Consider the following 19,203-nt stretch of genomic DNA (forward strand, 5'->3'; position numbering starts at 1 on the left):
CGTAGTATCTAAAAGGCGGGTCCACACTGAGCGCGCCGTGCTGCACCGCGCTGCTGCACCCCGCGCACTGCTGTAAGCACAGGAGTGCGCCTTCCGCGCACTGTGTTCCAGTTGGAGCGCGCACGTGGTCTGGATATGGAGCGAGCCAAGACCCGTCTAAACTGAGCGCGAGCAAACGCGCCACTTCCTTTGATGTACCGACAACAGCCGGAAAACTGCGCGGCGCGGCATTCCGCTGCTCGACTCGCTGCGGCTCACTTCGTCACCGTCAACGAGCACGCCAACGCCATGGCTGTACGGAAAGGGAAGCAGATTGCCGCCGCACTGGAAGCTCTCATCCATGCGATGGGGTTCAACGGCGGCCGCCAACGGCAGCCAAAGCGCAAGCGCAGGCAGCAGAACAGCAAGAGCCTGCAGTGCTACAATTGCCAGAGGGCTGGGGCATACTGCGCGCGAGTGCAAGAACGCCGTTGCGTGCTTGAAGTGCGCGGCGGCACACGCCACCCGCAGTTGCACGAAGCCTCGTGGGATGGCTAGCAGCTGCGCGAACTGCGGCGAGCCCCACGCCGCCAACTCGCGTAGCTGCAGCTACCTCAGGGACTCACGCCGCCAAACCGCCGCACCACGCCCTGCGGCGGCGTCAAGCGCCACGACGGCCACTCCGCCCCCCCGCCCCCCCCTCGCTCCGGCGACGGGTGGGGTGCGAGCTGCGTCGCCTAGAAGCCGCCACCGACCAAGCTATGGCCGGTTTCCAAGCCGCCTTTGCGGCCGAAAGGGCCGCACTAGAGCAGGAGCTCGCAGCTGTGCATCGCCAGCTCCACCAGCTGCGCGAAGAGCTGCGAGCTATCAACAAGCAGCCGCCGGTTCCCGCCGCTGCCCCACCTGTGAGTCGACCGGTGGGGGTCGATGCGGCCACGCAGACAACCGCCGCCCCGTCCCCTGCAGCAATGCGGGAGGCGGCGCCAATGGTTACCGACGATGTGACGCCTGGGCTGCCCCCCAAGGAGGCAGCTGCAAGCAATGGTGCTACCGCGCCTCCTGACTGCTCGCAAGTTGAGCCGCCAACGAAGAAGAGGAAGCTGAGGCTACCATTCCCTGGAGTGGACAACGTGCAGACCGTCCTCAAGAGCATTGCCGCGTCACTGCAAAACGGGTCATACCCCTACCCAGACCTCCCGTACCCCTTCACCCCACCCGGCCAGCCTAAGCCTCCCCTCCCCCATCAACCGCTCCACCTACGCACATACAGATGGCGTACCATGCTGATGGAAGCAGTCACGAAGAAAGAGTTAGCCACGATTAACTCATACCCTATTTTCACGCCCTCCCAATGGGACGACCTAGTTGACATCATAGATATGTGGGTGAGGGGAGAGTTCCGGTCTGGTAGGAGAAAGATGCATCCCGACTACATATTTGCCGTGGAAGAAATCAAACGAAAATTCGGGAAATAACGCCGCCTAGTTCAGTAATGATCACCATGCGAGGCCATCACCAGACGTAGCGGAGACTTGCTGAAACCACCGGCCAGCCATTTAGGCCGTTCGCTTTCTACTTCTCTCACTATCCTTCTTACTATGCTTTGATCTTTCTTTTATTATTAAAAAAAAAAAAAAAGCACAAAGTCAAGCAAATACGGTAAAGCCAAGAATTTTTCTCCCCAAACCACCATGTTAGAAGGAGAAGCGCCTCGCGCGCTAGTACTTCGTTCCCAGACGAGGACATCTTCCTCCTTGAAGTGTGCGCAGACGCGCGGCGCGGCACGACGCGGCGCAGCGCGGTTCGCCGTCCACACTGAGCGCGCAGAGCCGCGCACAGCCGTTTGGCGCGGCGCGGCGCGTTCAGTGTGGACCCGCCTTAAGATGAAGGTCTTAGCTCGTAAGATATACAGGGTGTACATAAACTCCAGGAACACTCTCAATTATTTATTGCACAAGAACTAAACATTGTACAGATGTCATAAATATTGCATTTTGAAGAAAAACTCTGGAAGATTTTTCTTTTCTTTTCTTTTCTTTTCTTTTTTTTTTTTTTTTTTTTTTTTTTACAAACATTCTATATTCGAACCACGAATGACCCGGCAAGCGTCAATAGCGTAATCGAATTCGAATGCCCAGCATGGCATCGTCGACTGTGGCAGTCGCTTCCCGTATCCTCTCCCGGAGCTCTGCTACATCACGTGGTAGGGGCGGTATATATACCAGACCTTTAATCTGTGCCCACAGAAAAAACTCATACGGAGTGAGGTCTGGTGATCGGGGAGGCCATTTCATGAAAACAGCTGTCCCCTTCTGTAGCATGGCCGATCCATCGATATGGGAGTTCGTGTTCAGGTACCCACAACTTCACGATGAAAGATGAACGGAGAGTCCGATTGCATTTGAGGCATCAGCCATTGCTGCAACATGTCCAAGTGGGAATACCCAGAGAAAGTTCCCTTGGCAAAGAAGAATGGCCCGTACAGTTGTCGACGTGACAAGACACAAAACACATTTACCTTTGGGGAATCACACTCAAATTCAATGCATTCGTCTGGATGATTTGTACCCCAGATTCGACAATTATGCCTGTTCACTTCCTATTAGTGTGAAAAGTGGCTTCGTCGCTAAAAATTAAGCTATCAACAATGCCATCCCCATCCTCATTCAATTGTTGCAACTGCGAACAAATCTCAAAACGCTTGTCTTTGTCGTCGTCATTGAGCTTCTGCACTAGCTCCAATTCGAATTGTTTCATAGACAGCTTCTGTCGCAGGACTTTCCACACTGTCATTTGAGCCACTTCGAGTTCACGGGATGCACAACCCCCGATTTCTTTGGACTCCTTATGAATGTCTCTCGTAAGCTCTCCACATTCACTTCACTCACACTAGGACGACAGCTTCTCTTTCAAAGACACAGGCAACCCGTCGTAACGTATTTATTGTGCCAGTGGTAAATGGCCTTCCTTGTTGGTAGCTTCTTACCGTACTTGGTTCCAAACAACCGTTGAACAGCTTTAGCACACTTGTTTTTGTCGAACTCCCCAATACACAGAAAGCTCGCCTCGAACGTGAACTCGCCATGTTTGCGACTAGCGCTGACTATCGGCAAATTACTATACTACGCTGTGGCGGTATACATGAAAAAAAAAAAAAAAAACTTTCGGAGTTTCTCTTCAAAATGACATACGTATGATATCTGTACAATGTTTGGTTCTTGTGCAATAAATAATTGAAAGTGTTCCCGGACTTTATGTACACCCTGTATATTACAGGATCCATGTTTTCTAGATTGTATGCATCGAATGGTCATTCTACATCTGCATCTACATACATACTCCGCATGCCACCGTACGATGCGTGGCGAATGGTACCACGTATCACACTATTACTTATTTCCTCTCCTGTACCACTCGCTAATACAGAGAGGGAAAGATGACTTTCTTTGTGCCTCAGTCTAAGTCCTAATTTCTCGTATCTTATCTGCGTGGTCCTTACATGAAATATATGTTGGCAGCAGTAGAATCGTTGTCTAACACTTTTCAATAGTGTTCCTCAAAAAGAACGTTGACTTCCCTTCAGGGGCTCCCATTGCAGTTCCCGAAGCATCTCCGTAACACCTGCGTGTTGTTCGAACCCAATGATATAGCAGATCCACCTTTGAATTGCTCCGATATACCCCCTTTGATCCGACCTGCTACGGATCCCAAACACTCGAGCAGTACTCGAGAATAAGCCGCACTAGTGTGCTGTATGCTGTTTCCTTTACAGATGAACCACACTTTCGCAAAATTCTCCCAACAGACTGAAGTTGACCATAAGCCTTCCTTACTACAATCCACACTGCCTATTCCATTTCATATCGCTTTGCAGCGTTACCCCGGATATTTAAGCGACGTGATTGTGCCAATCAGGACACTACTAACGCTGTATCCGAGCATTAGGTTTGTCTTTCCTAGTCATCCTCATTAACTTAATTTTTTCTACACTTAAGGCCCATCTCACCAAACAGAAATTTTGTTTAAGTCATCTTGTTATCTTTCTACAGTCACTCTACTTCGACTCCTTCCCCTATGCCACAGCATCATCAGCAAATAACGGCATATTGCTTCCCGTCCTGTCCGCCACATCACTTATGTATACAGAAAATAGCAGTGGTCCTATTACACTTCCCTGGGGCATTCCTAGTGATACCCCTGTCATATGCCTGATTATTGACCGTACCCCTTGGCACACCATGTGTACACATGGCCATTAAATTTGCACGCGATGAAGACGGTATGCAAAAAATCGTCAATTACAGTGTCAGTGCGAACCGCGCACACTAGGTAGGAGTAACGTCATTTACATTCTGTATATAAGGCAAGGTTAAGCAGCCGGTTTCATACTCATCATCGCTTTTGGTAATCTGTTGTTCTTGACAAGATCATGTGACGCTTCGTATAACAACAAGAGGAAACTTGTACCACCACATAGGAAATTCTACAGCAGTAAGATTGTGGCCTATCGAGATTACAGATTACCATTTCGCTACATTTCTGATCGAGTTAGTCAGGGTCCCAAGACTGCATAAGGATCGACAGATTCAAAAGAGTTGTATGCGATGCTATGCAGGGACATCGTGCAACCAGTGTCCGAGAGGACAGAAATACCTTACCGCTCTGCCGTGTAGAATCTGCCACGCCTCAATCTTGCGTCAAGAAATGCGATTGTTGGCAACACGACGTTTGGGAGCGCCTAGGACTGTCGGAACGGCGACCACAGCCGAGGCTTCCCTTGACGCGCGCCGACAGCGGTGTGACGAATCACAACACGGGACACAAGAGTAGCAGCATGTCGTCTTTTAAGGCGAGTGTCGATTCCGTGTACAGCATTACAGTGCAGCTATCCCTGTGTGGAAGTTCCGAGGACAACGAACGTTTTTAGATTGCATTCATCATCGTTATGCAGTCCCGGCACTTGACGTAATGGTATAGGATGTGTACACAACACGATCACCTTTGGTTAGCACTTCTACATCTACATGATTAGTCTGCAGTACACAGTGAAGTGCCTGACAAAGGGTTCTTCGAGCCACTTTCGGACTATTTCTGTACCGTTCCACTCTCTAACATGGCGTGGGAAAAACAAACACTTAAATATTTCCGTACGATCTCTTTTTTTCTTTTCATTTTATGATGATGAGCACTTCTCCTTATGTAGGTGGGCACCAATGTTATCACACTTTGTGGAGAAAGTTTCTAATTGACTTTTCATGAGCAGATCCAGCTGAAACGAGAAACGCCTTTGTTTTAATGACTGCTATCCCAAATAGCGTATCATATCTGTGACATTCTCCCCTATTATGCGATAATACAAAACGAACTGCGCCTCTTTGGACTTTTTCGATGTTCTCCGTCAATCATATCTGGTAAGGATCCCATGCAACACAGCACTGCTCTATCAGAGTACGGAAGAGTAGTGTAGGCAGTCTCTTCAGTAGACCTGTTGTACCTTCCGAGTATTCTGCCAATGACACTCAGTTTTTGCTTTGCCTCTCCCACGACATTATCCAAGTGATTGTTCCATTTTAAGTTGATCGTAATTTTAATTTCTAGTATTTAACTGAATTGGCAGCCTTTAAGTTTGTGCGATTTATCGTGGGACCGAAATTTAACGGATTTCTTTTCATAATCATGTGGATGACCTCACACTTTTCCTTATTCAGAGACAAGTGCCACTTTTCTTTACATACAGATGTTTTGTCTAAATCATTTTTTCAATTACTTTTGCAATGACAGCGTTATCTGGAAACAGTCTAAGAGGGCTGGTCAGACTGTCTGCTAAATCATTCACATAGACTAGTTACAGCAGAGGGCCTAGAACACTTCCTTGGAGAGTACCACACATCATTTCTGTTTTACTTGACTATTTTCCATCGATTCCTACGTATTGTGACCTTTCTGTGAGAAAATCACTACTCCTGTAGCTCAAATTAAGCGATACTCCGCAGGCAGGGAATTTGATTAGATGTCTTTTGTGAGGGATGGTGTCAAAGACTTCTGGAAATCTAGCTGGTAATTTAGACATCTGCCGTTGCATTTCTGACGTTCTGGCTACGGTGACTGTGGCCTACCTTCGAAGCCTCCGTGACGGTACCTTTCAACAAGATAACGCAAGACCGTGCATTGCCTGTGCTGCCCTGACCTACTTCGAAACATGTTCTCCGAATGTCTGGTCGTGTATCGCCAAGAGACTGGCACACCACTAAACGCCAACCACTACAACTGACAAGCTCTGGTAACGAACTGAAGCAGCAAGGAGTGACCTCTCCCTATCTGACAACTAAGAAGGGGACCGTACCGACGTCCTATCGCCGATTTGATTCATACTGACAGGCTATTCAGGGCACGACTAGAACTTCACTATACAACGTGTTCAGAAATTCCTATTACAGATTTCTAGAACTTGTAGAGGGGAGTGATTAATTGATATTTTGAACAGGAACTCATGTCCGAAAACGTACCGTTTTCGTGCTACAGCCGTTTGAAAACATGTTTGCTAGTTAAATATGCAACAGGATAGTCATGGTGGGAGGTGGTCACGTCGGATCAGCTAATGTCATTTGACTTCTGTCCTGCCGGCCAGTGTGGCCGAGCGGTTCTAGGCGCTACAGTCTGGAACCGCGCGACCACTACAGTCGCAGGATCGAATCCTGCCTTGGGCATGGATGTGTGTGATGTCCTTAGGTTAGTTAGGTTTAAGTATTTCTAAGTTCTAGGGGACTGATGACCTCAGAAGTTAAGTCCCATAGTGCTCAGAGCCATTTGAACCAACTTCTGTCCTACCTCTCTGACCTGGTTCGAGACTCATTCACGTATCTGTAAGTGTTACAGCAACATGGTTGAGTACACGTTTGCCGAATCACCGACATGGTCCTTCTCAGTGGTGAAGTCACAAGGCAATAAAAGAGCTACTTGTCGCCTTTATCAAGATCGTTCCCCACAACGTCCGACTTCATCGCATAACCTTTTCGCCGCAATTAGGCAATGGCTTCGAGAAAGGGTACCTTCAATGTCAACAGGCGTGGCTGTGGTGCTCCAAGAAGACGCTGCACATCCAAATTGGAACAGACCGTACTGCATCACGTTGAAGAAAACCCATCAATGTGTATACGAGCGAATTCTTTAGCTGTTAATGAGTGGAAACGCAAAATAAGTGATGCTCTGTGTCACTCCTAATCAATTACTTATAAAAATTGTCGCGTTACCAACATGTTTTCAAACGGTTGCAGCACGGGAACAGTACTTTTCCGAACATGGGTTCCAATTCAAAATATTTCTACTCACTCCCCTCTACAAGTCCTAAAAGTTGGTAACAGAAGTTTCCTAACACCCTGTGCGTAATTAACAAGACGCAACTCTTTGGGGAAAATCGAGTTTGAACATTTTACGCATTCTTACATACTTCTTACGGTCACTAGAAACCAAGGATTCCACAGCCAAGCGAGTATGAGCCGAGTTTTATAAGCGCGAGGTCAGTGGATCGACTCTCGCCACCCGTACTCTTTTTTTGTTTCGTTTCGACGTAATTCTAACGACAGATTTGCGTGGTACGCCACGAATTTGTGCGATGACTGAGAACCGCTTACGAATGTAACCCAAGTTTGTTTTGCAATAGACACACTGAGAAATAAAACGTGCACATGCAAAGACTCAGTGTCCATTTCAAGTTGGTTCAAATGGCTCTGAGCACTATGCGACTTAACTTCAGAGGTCATCAGTCCCATTTCAAGTGCTGTATGTCACAATAATTATTGTTTTCTATGCTTCTATGATCAGTACCATCCTGGTTCGTCAGTGCTCCATAGCTTACACATTATACCTGCCACACATGTAGATAAAATAATATAAATAAAATAGCTATACTGATTTGACTGAAAGTTCTTGTGTATCTTTTTTTCAAATCTCATTAAGATTTTTTTCTTCTTTTTTCAGGGTAATGATTATAAAAATAATAAAAGAATCATTCAACAATGACAGTTTACACAGTCATAATTATCATGTGGGAACAAAGAGAAAATAAGTGCAGGCAAGGATATTCGATTCATGGACCTCGCATTCCTGAAACTAACCGCTTAACAGGGTTTTTACCAAAGAAACTCTCCTGGTGCCCAAAATGAGGGGTGGGGACAAAGTGGGCGTGGGTCGCATCCCGGGGCCTAACCAGCATGCCCTGTTCCCTCCCCCGGGAACCAAGGGAAGCGTAGGGAACGTGGAACAGAGATACAAAGCACATCAACGAGACCAGATTTTTTATAACACAGCGTAGTACGAAATCGACGTAGAGGAGGGAGCGGCAATTCGTCACACTCGGTGGGACTACCGACGCATAGTTTTACCGAGAAGAACATTCCTGTGACCAGAGAATAACCGGTAGTAACAAGGGAAACTCCTTATCACAACCTCCTCAGATTTTGTGGTAAGATGGGCCACTGGACAGCCCGTCAAAAACTGAACCAGACCAAGCATGAAAACAGGAAGGTGTACTGAACTGTGAAAAAAATAAAATAAAAATAGTGAACGGTCCAAGCTGAACAAGTGCAATATAGCAGCAAGTAGAATAGCTGCGGCTACGTACTTAAGTGTTCGTGGTGTTGGACTGTGAACTGGACGAGCCGTGTTCAAAGCTATCTTGTGCCATTTTTTTACAACATTATGTACTGTACATTGAAATGTTTGTTCTCTTTCTGTAGTCTTGGCAGTTGTCATACTATACATTGGTTATAGAATATGAGTCATGTGGTAAGAATACGTTACCGTCGCAAGTAAATGTGATGAATAGTGAGAGCTGGTGAGATACCTCATAGACGTTGCACAGAAATGAAAACGACAAATACACGGGTGTGAACTATGTCACAACAAAGGAATTCAAAACCTAAGACTTCCAAAACGGAACGCTATTTCAAAACTGTTAAAAACATATGTTTTGACAGAGCACAGAGAAACTTTGATTGTTAAACTGTTGCGTTCATTTGTTGCAGCTTATGTGCCAAACTATTATGTTTTCATCATTTCCTTGGGAGTGATCACATTGACATTCATACGAACACCTACATTGGCAAGTAGGCATATCTCACTCACTTACCAGGTGTACAAATTAAGTGCGTCGCTAAGAGATTCCTACATACGTCCTGTCACTAATGCCGTGTATGACACACCAGACTTGTTTCCCGGTGGAGAATTCGGCTGATCAAACGTTTGCGGTTCCCATTTGACAACCACGTCCTTTCGGTTGCTAATAGAGTAGTTCTGCAAAATCAGCTGTTTTTATAGGTCCCTACGTTACACCTCGCTGTTGCAAACGAGCGTTACACCACAACACAGACACAAATTTGAATACAGCGGGAAAAAAATGGCATGAGGGAGGATTGAACATGGCTCGCCCGCTTGGCAATCCAATACCGTAATCACTTTACGACAGCTGTGTGCTGCGCTTTGTGTCCTTGGACCGCTCAGTGTTTCCATTTTTTTTTTTTTTTTCACAGTTCAGTACACCTTCTTCCAGTTTTCATGCTTGATCTATGTTCAGTTTTTCACAGACTGTCCAGCGGGCCCTCTTACCACTAAACCTGAGGAAGGTGCGACGGGGAGTTCCCGTTGTAAGAGTGGGAAAGGCGTGGGTCAATTCTTCATTGCAACTCCGACGTGGGTTAAGCTAGACGACGTAAAGAAAATTAGAGAAAAATTGTATTTGCCGTTGCGGACAATGTCGTTCATTCCTTCAGACATGTATGCAGGTATGAAGAGGCAGACAGTGACTATCTGCAGCTGTATTAATATTACGAAATTTATTCGCAGTTGTGATTTCTTTTAATATTAACGTATTAGGTACAGAAATACTAACTGCTTTTGGCACATGGAACTTTGTGGCGGACAGGGGCTCGAAAAACGGATTTCCCACTTACTGCGAGTGGTAGCCTTAACCATCTTGGCTATCCGTGTATGATTCCCGGACCGATCCAAACATCCAGATGCCACATTATCTACACCCCTATTGCTCGCAGCACTGCTTGGATTCCCGCAGTACGGCTGGTGAGATAAACGTGTTCAACGTTAGTATTATTATCGTCGTTTTGCCCGTCTAGGCTTCTAATGTTGCGAGCAATAGGGGAGTAGACAGTATGGCATTTGGAGGTTTGGATCGGGCCAGGAAGCATGCACGGATAGCCGAGATTAAGACCATCGCTCGCGATAAACGGGAATCCGGCTTCGAGTCCCCGACCGCCACAAATTTTCTTGTATCGCATAGGTAACATAATAACGCAGAAATAAGTAAATCCAAGTACTTATTAATAAAACTTAATAAATTCAGTATAGTAGTGACAAATATAACTCTTATTTTAAATTATCGATATCATTATATAGAATATTTATTAATGTAAAGCAAACAAAAAGTGGATATTATCTTTGTCAGATTAATTTTATTTTTACGAACTTCTTTAAAAAGTCAGTAGTTACATCTACATTTATACTCCGCAAGCCACCCAACGGTGTGTGGCGGAGGGCACTTTACGTGCCACTGTCATTACCTCCCTTTCCTGTTCCAGTCGCGTATGGTTCGCGGGAAGAACGACTGCCGGAAAGCCTCCGTGCGCTCTAGAATCTCTCTAATTTTACATTCGTGATCTCCTCGGGAGGTATAAGTAGGGGGAAGCAATATATTCGATACCTCATCCAGAAACGCACCCTCTCGTTACCTGGACAGTAAGCTTCACCGCGATGCAGAGCGCCACTCTTGCAGAGTCTGCCACTTGAGTTTGCTAAACATCTCAGTAACGCTATCACGTTTACCAAATAACCCTGTGACGAAACGCGCCGCTCTTCTTTGGATCTTCTCTATCTCCTCTGCCAACCCGACCTGGTGCGGATCCCACACTGATGAGCAATACTCAAGTATAGGTCGAGCGAGTGTCTTGTAAGCCACCTCCTTTGTTGATGGACTACATGTTCTAAGGACTCTCCCAATGAATCTCAACCTGGCACCCGCCTTACCAACAATTAATTTTATATGATCATTCCACTTCAAATCGTTCTGTACGCATACTCCCAGATATTTTACAGAAGTAACTGCTGCCAGTGTTTGTTCCGCTATCATATACTCATACAATAAAGGATCCTCCTTTCTATGTATTCGCAGTACATTGAATTTGTCTATGCTAAGGGTCAGTTGCCACTCCCTGCACCAAGTGCCTATCCGCTGCAGATCTTCCTGCATTTCGCTGCAATTTTCTAATGCTGAAACTTCTCTGTATACTACAGCATCACCCGCGAAAAGCCGCATGGAACTTCCGACACTATCTACTAGGTCATTTATATATATTGTGCAAAGCAGTGGTCCCATAACACTCCGCTGTGGCACGCCAGACGTTACTTTAACGTCTGTAGACGTTCTCTCCATTGAGAACAACATGCTGTGTTCTGTTTTCTAATCATCGTTAACTGTTTGGCTGTATGTGTCTTTAGTAAAAACGTACATGTCACATAATGTGCGAACTTTCGAAAACGCCACGTGTAGCTTACCATGTCTGGTAAGTAGACTCCTGTCCTCTGAAGCGTCTGAAATTCTGCGTTATTAATGGTCATAGCGAAGGTTACTTTTATTGCGAGTTGTTTTCTTGTCATTTGGAAATGCATGGTTGGATTAATGCGGGGTATAAGCACAGTTTTATCAGCCACTGAATTTAACAGTGATGATGCACTTGCCGAAGAGAGATATCACTAATCTAATCCCTGATTAGCGTTACGATTTCTAATTAACATTTTTCTTTAAAAGCAATTGATGAGACGCTAAACCAGAAAGATTTAAAAAGTTGCAGAATTCGACGCGGTACAATTAAAAATTGGATGTTGTTTATTTCTTCAAGTTGGACTGAATCAGAACTGAGGTAAACCTTCGCCTCTTCAGGTAATGAACTGGAAATGACATTCATTAATTGTTGTACTATCATCATTTTTGGACACAGAACCGCCGTTGGATAGAACTGCTAAACATTTTATTCCTTGATTTCAATGGCATGAAGGTGGTAATAAAACTATCGTAATTACTACAACAATGTTTAGGAATTTTGATCGCCTCATTGAAGTGATCGGTTTGAGTTTTTGAATCACCATTACCCAATTTAAGTAACCATTCAGTGAAAACGGGATCACAATTTGCCCTCTTTACTTTGTCAACTTATGAGTTTTAACATGAGACCATAAGGGTGATCGCTTAACTGTAGTTTCGACAAGAGCTGTTCTACTGGCATGTCCTACAACGGATACCACCAAACAGAATTATTTTGCCTCCATAAGGGCGATTATTTTTCATGATGTCTTTTAAAAGTCGATCGACAACACTTAGCGTGTCTTTGGGAACCAGTGAAACCTTGTCCCAAATGATGAGATCAGAGTCACGGAGAAGCTATGCATCCTTGATGTGAGTGAGAACCGATGAGACCGATGTATTCATGATGGGTACAGGCAGTTTGAAAAACGGATGTGCGTCCCCCTGGCAGGTGACTGGCAGCGATGCCTATCCAAGCAACTGTTGAAACACCTCGTAAAATGTGATACAAAGTTTTGTGGACAAATGTTTTACCGGAGCCTCCCAATCCGTCAATGAAGCAACAATTGAGAATCTTATTTCATACTGAATGTAAGTCTTGCTCAGCTATTGCCTTCTGTTCTTCGTTTAGCTTTTCGTAAGTTGTCTTCCGTTCATACGTTCTTCTTCTACGCTCAACGATTCTGTTGCATGTTGTGCGAAGAGAACAACAGGGGTCGGCAGGTTGAATTGTTGGCAAGATTTTGCATGATATTTAAAAACGTTCTCCAATTCTAGCAGTGTGAGGTTGAAGGTTTCAGGTGATTTGTACTGTCTCTGAATATCTTCTGAAAGAGCGTCCTGAATTGTTGTCCACAACTCAAGTATGTTAGTAGTAGGGCAGAATCCGCAGATGATGACGAAAACCAATCTCAGTTGCTCGTCATTTGATGTCTGGTAGCCGTCGGCAACAATTTTTTTGATACGACGTCATTAATAAATAAATATAATTTATGCAGCTCCGAGAAAAGAGTTCCACAGTATTCCATATACTGTGCGTAGATGAGCAAACGTGTTGGGGTTCTTTGACGTGCAGAAATAGTACTGCTGACGTAGTATCTTCAGATATAGGCTGTATTGACGGTGTAGATGCGTCCAAAGCAACTGGTGTTTTTCTTGCGAATGATCTGCTGTTCTTTTCACAATACAAAACATTCTGGAATTTGGTGGTAAAGGTTCTCGTGGGCGGAAATATTATCATTCTACAATTAAAAAAGAATTCCATGAGTTTGGAGTCACCATGTGCTCTTCCGGTAAGTGGACAGGCAGTCGCTTGAACTTAATGAGACCAGTGGAAAAGTCGGCGTCCATGTAATCGTCGTGTAGCCGCTGATGGACTCGTAAAACAACAACTCAAGTAAATAGCCGCTTCGTCAATGATGAGTTGCTGTTGTCCTTCAGGATCTGAGCGCAATCGTAAAGCCGCGCAGTCGTGTCCTTCATACACGCATTTATATACAAATATTGAACAGACTGTGAATTACGGAGTAATCATGTACAGGTAGATGCAGTACACAACATTTGCTTAAAGAAAGTAAACAACTCCAACCCCTGACCTGCATAATAGTACAATTAGATCGTCAATAGATGGCACCTTCTACATTGTTTTTAGAAAAAGGTTTTCAAAATAAAGTTTTTAACGAAAATAATAACTTTAAACCATTTGTGTATTTCTCGTCAATAGTGGTGAACGAAATCTTGAAAATGATGTCTCAATCATAACTACTAACAAAAAAACACCATCGAGAAATAATATATATGATGATTTCTCACCGTTGAAAAAAGAAGTACTTCACTGGCTTTAGCTGTAATACACCAGAAGATAACAGAGTGAAAGTATGTAAAACTAGCTTGAAGTAACGACAGCGTGCCCAAAAATAAGGCCTCTGAATTTATGTGAAAACTCTTAAAGCTTTTTAAATAAAACAAACATTATTAACAGTCTACGTTTTTATTCTTCAAGTCTACATTTTTATTTTTCAACATAGACACCCTGGCGAGGAACATATTTCTGCCAACCACAAACTACCAACACTGTAGAATGTTTGACTTTGTTGACGGAGCCACAACCTCACGTCTGCTTGAACCGCTTCATCACTATCAAAGTGAAGTCCTTGAAAGTGTTCTTTAAGTTTTGAAAAGAAAGGAAAATCGAATGACGCCAAATCGTGACTGTATGGAGGATAATCGATGGCAGTGGACCCAAGGCGTCGGACTGTTGTAGATGTCACAGCGCTCGTATATGGTCTGGCATTGTCATGCTCCATGTGTGGACGAACTCTTCGAAGTCGAAACTCGATAACAGTACGCTGTTTTTCACGCACCGACATGTTACGTTACACATCGTCATGTTACACGATACAAAACGGAGCCCTCTAGCGACAGAGCACTGCAAATATATAGACATAAAGAACAAAGATGTAGAACATTAATAACGTTTGTTTTGTTTAAAAAGCTTTAAAAGTTTCCACGTTAAGAAAATCGGAGACATTACTTTTCATCAACAGGCCCTTGGACATACACCATTTGTTTCGGGGAGATATTAAGGAAAAGCAGGGAAAGCATCTTCCTTACGGTCCGAGTATTTCACCTTGCGATTATCACGCGCTTTGCAATCTGAAAGTACAACTGGGTCAGCTGCGATTTGGCAACGAAAACAGCAGGTTCTGACGACGCGGACTCGCAGTGGTTCTGTGGCAGACGATCAGTTTTTCATTACCAGGCAATGGAAAACTTTATGGAACGTTCCGGCGTGAAATTACATCAGTTAGGATCACGTTGAGAAACAATGTGATGTGTGTTATCTTAGCAATGCACTAATAAGGTCCTCTAAAGGCGTGTATCTCACAGAAAGTTGTCGCTCGCTCTCATATCGCTGCTGATTTCCTCACTATTGCCGCTATACCAACGTCCTGCGCAATACAGAAAAATGTGTCTTTTCTTGTGAACTTGATGTTATTATGTAGGTAAAATTTAAACATCCCAAAACGTAGATACCCAGCACATATTTTCAAGTACTATGGACGTAATATGTGGAACGAAATTATTTACTTTACGAAGATACTAAATGAGTTGAATAATGTAAGTATGTCTTACGGTCTATCGATGTTATGTCTAAACAGCTTATGTATAAAATGTGTGACGCTGACCTCTGATCTCAAGAACCTGCAAATGAATTATTTAAATGTCACTTTGCTTCTCCTAGCACAAATACAAAAAATAAATAATATAAATATCAGACCCAAATGTCTTTAAGTTTCTACTGGTTTGCGAAGCGCTAACTCCAGTTAATAACTTATCGAAAACCCTGTTTTAACTCAAGTAAGGCGCATTCTTTAATATTTTTCAATAAACGTTTTCTAGCAGTATCGGCCATCATACTTCATAGATTGCTTTCATCTAGCAGTCTTATTTTACAATAATTAGCAACTCTACGATGGCTTTCTTCTTATTTAGTGAGGCGTTTCAACATACGTTTCGTTATCCAGCTGCTTTTGCAAATGGTATTCGCTCGGTGATAGCCATCAGTTACTTGCAATGCAAATTTTTTTCCACTTCTCATCAAAGCGATAATGCTTTTGCATATTCTTCGTGACACACACACACACACACACACACACAGAGTAACTGTAATACAAAAAAGACTCGCAAAACATCAAATCTTCAATCGTGGATTCATATGTACACAGAATGGTTGTTTCAGTCCCTCTACTTAAATTATTACAATTAGCCGTAAGAGCATTATTATGAGTACTGCAAGAATAATTTTCAGCAGTATGCATTGGCCACATAACAGCTGGCCGGCTCGTTTTTTTTCTGAAAAATGTTTTGTGGAATACTTTCGAATAAACGCTTGGTGTATTGCGCTGATTTTTTTTAATGAGACCTTCTGTCACAAAGTAAGTAAACACCTAAGAAACAGTGCGGTTTTACGTCCCTTCGGTGTCGAGGTTTTCAGAAAGGAGCAAGAAAGAAAAAGAACAGCAATGAAGGAATAAGTATCAAAATTATGGTTTGGCTGGTTGGATTCCTTTGAAATTTTGTATATATCAGACAAGGAAAAAGAGAAATACTGTACAACGCGCATACGATGTAACAATCTTCTTTACGCAGTAAAGAAATGGATTTTCGTTTCAAATTTTCCCTGCGAAAAGCAAAGCATACAAAAGATCTTTACAATTATTGCCTTCCCGCTCAAGTGATCATTTCAAGACCATATGAAAAGAACTGTCACAAAAGTTCATTGTTATCTGAATAATTGTCGTCATAAATTCATGTATCACTAGTGTTTTTACTAGTGAACGACTGTCGCTGCAAATCGCAACATTTCTTATAAAAGAACGAACTAATAACGTTTTTCAAGATCACTAATGTGTTTCGTTATTAAAGTCGAAATTATCGCTTGCCTTTAGAAAAAAAAGCAACAACTTACCAACTTTCTTACGTACGGCGTCGCTATCGATCACAATGAGAATATTGTCACACAAAATCAACTGTTTTGATGAAACAGAGACAACACAATCCTGTATGCCACCTCAAGGCAACTGACTTGCCCACGGCTCGTGAGCACGTGAACTGGAAACGTGACAGCCGCTCTCCATTCTCACCGAACACCGCCTGCTACTCCGTAGTGCGCATGCGCGAGGGAAATCTCGAGCCACCACGTTCGTGACGTAAGCGTCGCGGATAAGGACAGGGAACAGCTGTCGGAAAGATCCATGGAAGATCGTTATTGTTGAGACATTGGAAAGATACTGAAAAACTGCGATCCACAGATAGCATTTATTTTTTATTAGCTTCCAAAACGACATTTATTTGTCTGATACATTCCAACCTGATTAACGTAACCACATGCCTACGTGGGGATAGTAGATACAGAAGATACAACTAACTGTTGAATGTAAAATATTCAAGATAGTTATATGCATCTGGAAACCTTATCAAACAGTAACCATTGTCGGGATATGACAAAAGTTTTATTATCTTCTTTGTGACCATCACCATTGTCTGGGGAGAGAAAAAAGAAAAAGGCGCCGACGAATTATGCAGATAACCATAAAACCTCAGTTCACTTTCGTTTGTTGGTAGTAATCGCTGTTATCGGTGCCTGCAGCACATACAAATGCAAGACATAAATGCAACGACTTCACAATATTCGAAATGGTAAGTCAAACGGAGCCTTCGGCCAAATGTTCCTCAAGATGTGGCAGACATGGAGTAACACGAAACCATTTTAAATTGAAAATTTGTACGCATTGCGAATTTTGAGAAGTTGATCGTAATCTTTCCTCTTGACATGCATTATAAGCTTAAAAGGATATTTTTGGTCTTGCAAAACTTATTTGTAGAAAGTAAATGTTTTCTACAGATTGTGTGTAATTGAAGCAAGTCATTGATATTAGTGAACGATTATCTGAGGACCTGAGGCACGGTATCAAGACCCATTTCCTGACTGCCTATCTAAAGGCTTACAGAGGCATCAGAAATTTGATTTTTAATATTTCGCATAATTTAGGGTGACCAGATTTTCAAAATCAATATATGAGACGCAAATTACAAGCAGAAATGACTCGACATTTTGTGGAAACTTTTGTTAATACCTCTATATGGTAGATTGATATACAGCAGATTTGTGTTAAACCATATGGTTTATGCTACAACCACACAGATTATCGTACCATTTTCTTAAAATGCGTACTAAAAAACTATCGAAATACCTTGCATTACCAACCAGTAAATATTTTATTGTCTTATTGTTGTCTCACGCAAACACAATATATCACTTTAATAGAACGATGTCTTTAACAGGGGTAGAAAATGACCATTTTTTACATAGGTTACTATCTCAACTGGCCCGGAAGTTTCGCCATTGGTAGTTTCTGACAATCCTTTCGCTATCTTTGCAGAAGAATGTATCTCATTCAGGAGTCTGATTTTTTTCAAACGGAATTTTATAAAAATCAATAAATGAAGTATCCTGGAAACGAATCTTGGTTAAAACTATTTCCTTAACGGCTGCGACCCTAATTCTTCTCTTTTCACCGATTCATACGTAAATCACTTGTGATCTTTCTACAGTAGCATTAGTGCGAAGTAGAGCTAGCACAAACGCATTAATGAGCAGCAAATTCTTGCAGCAGTTATCTTGAGATGTAAGCAAGCTGAAAATGATAGACCTCGTTCAGTTTGGATTAATCAAAGAGTGTGACTTGTTTTTTTTCCTGGGGTAATGCTACAGATACTCTGCAACTGGTTACGCTATAACTTTCTTAGAAGCACGCTATTTCAGAATATACGGGACGGTTAATGAAAATGGAACAAAATACTTCCTGTACGTATTTTGTCTGGACAACGGGATAATTAAGTTAAATAAAGGACAATCCCGTAAAAAACGGGACGTCTGATGACCATAGCGCAATTATTGACCGAATTTAAAAATTTAAATTGCTGTCATAATCTACTCATTAAGAGGTGTAAACTTACGTTAAAAGTATCACAATAAAGCAAGTTTTATAATTAGAAACCGTGTGTTTGTCTCAAGGCAACTTAACTGATGGGCGCTGAAATGCACTGAGCGACTTCTAACAAAATCTACACCTAGCAGCGAATATTTTTTGCCGTTGACACGCCCTCACGCACAAAATGATGAAGGGAAAAAGAATTAATCGCTTACTGGATTTCCGCTGTTCATCTAGTAAAACGGCACCACCAGGCATGACGTTTTAATTTATTACTTCTTTACTACAATACCAACTCTGATCGCAACACACTATCCGCATATAGCATTGAATGTACCTACAAATTTATATCATTATACGAGACATAATGCAGGGGACGTGAAGTGATAAACATACAGATGCGTGTAAAACTAGAGTTTGCTAAAAATGGCGGGCAGTAAAACTTCAACATCGTGCATGACGTTTTAATTTATTACCTCTTTACTACTCACTCTAATCGCAATAACTCTATTCGCATCTCGCTTTGGAGACGGTATGTACATATACCACTGAATGTATTTGCTATATTATGTCAATGTACGATTCATAGTTTAGGAGATATGATGTCATATACATTTATATGCTTACAATGGCGCGCAG

General features: G+C 43.0%; 1 protein-coding gene across 2 annotated transcripts in view; it reads right to left on the reverse strand.

Annotated features, from left to right (window-relative positions):
* LOC124775108 (protein timeless) overlaps window positions 1-16,687 on the reverse strand; it is a 384,357-nt gene extending 367,670 nt beyond the window's left edge. The window contains exon 1 of one of the 2 annotated variants that reach the window (XM_047249934.1): window positions 16,539-16,687. The gene's annotated coding sequence lies outside the window, so the exon portion shown is untranslated. The remainder of the gene's footprint in view (window positions 1-16,538) is intronic. The other variant, XM_047249936.1, reaches the window with a different exon arrangement.
* Window positions 16,688-19,203: the final 2,516 nt, after the last annotated feature.

This window comes from Schistocerca piceifrons, chromosome 2, assembly GCF_021461385.2.
Source record: "Schistocerca piceifrons isolate TAMUIC-IGC-003096 chromosome 2, iqSchPice1.1, whole genome shotgun sequence".
Classification (NCBI taxonomy): domain Eukaryota; kingdom Metazoa; phylum Arthropoda; class Insecta; order Orthoptera; family Acrididae; genus Schistocerca; species Schistocerca piceifrons.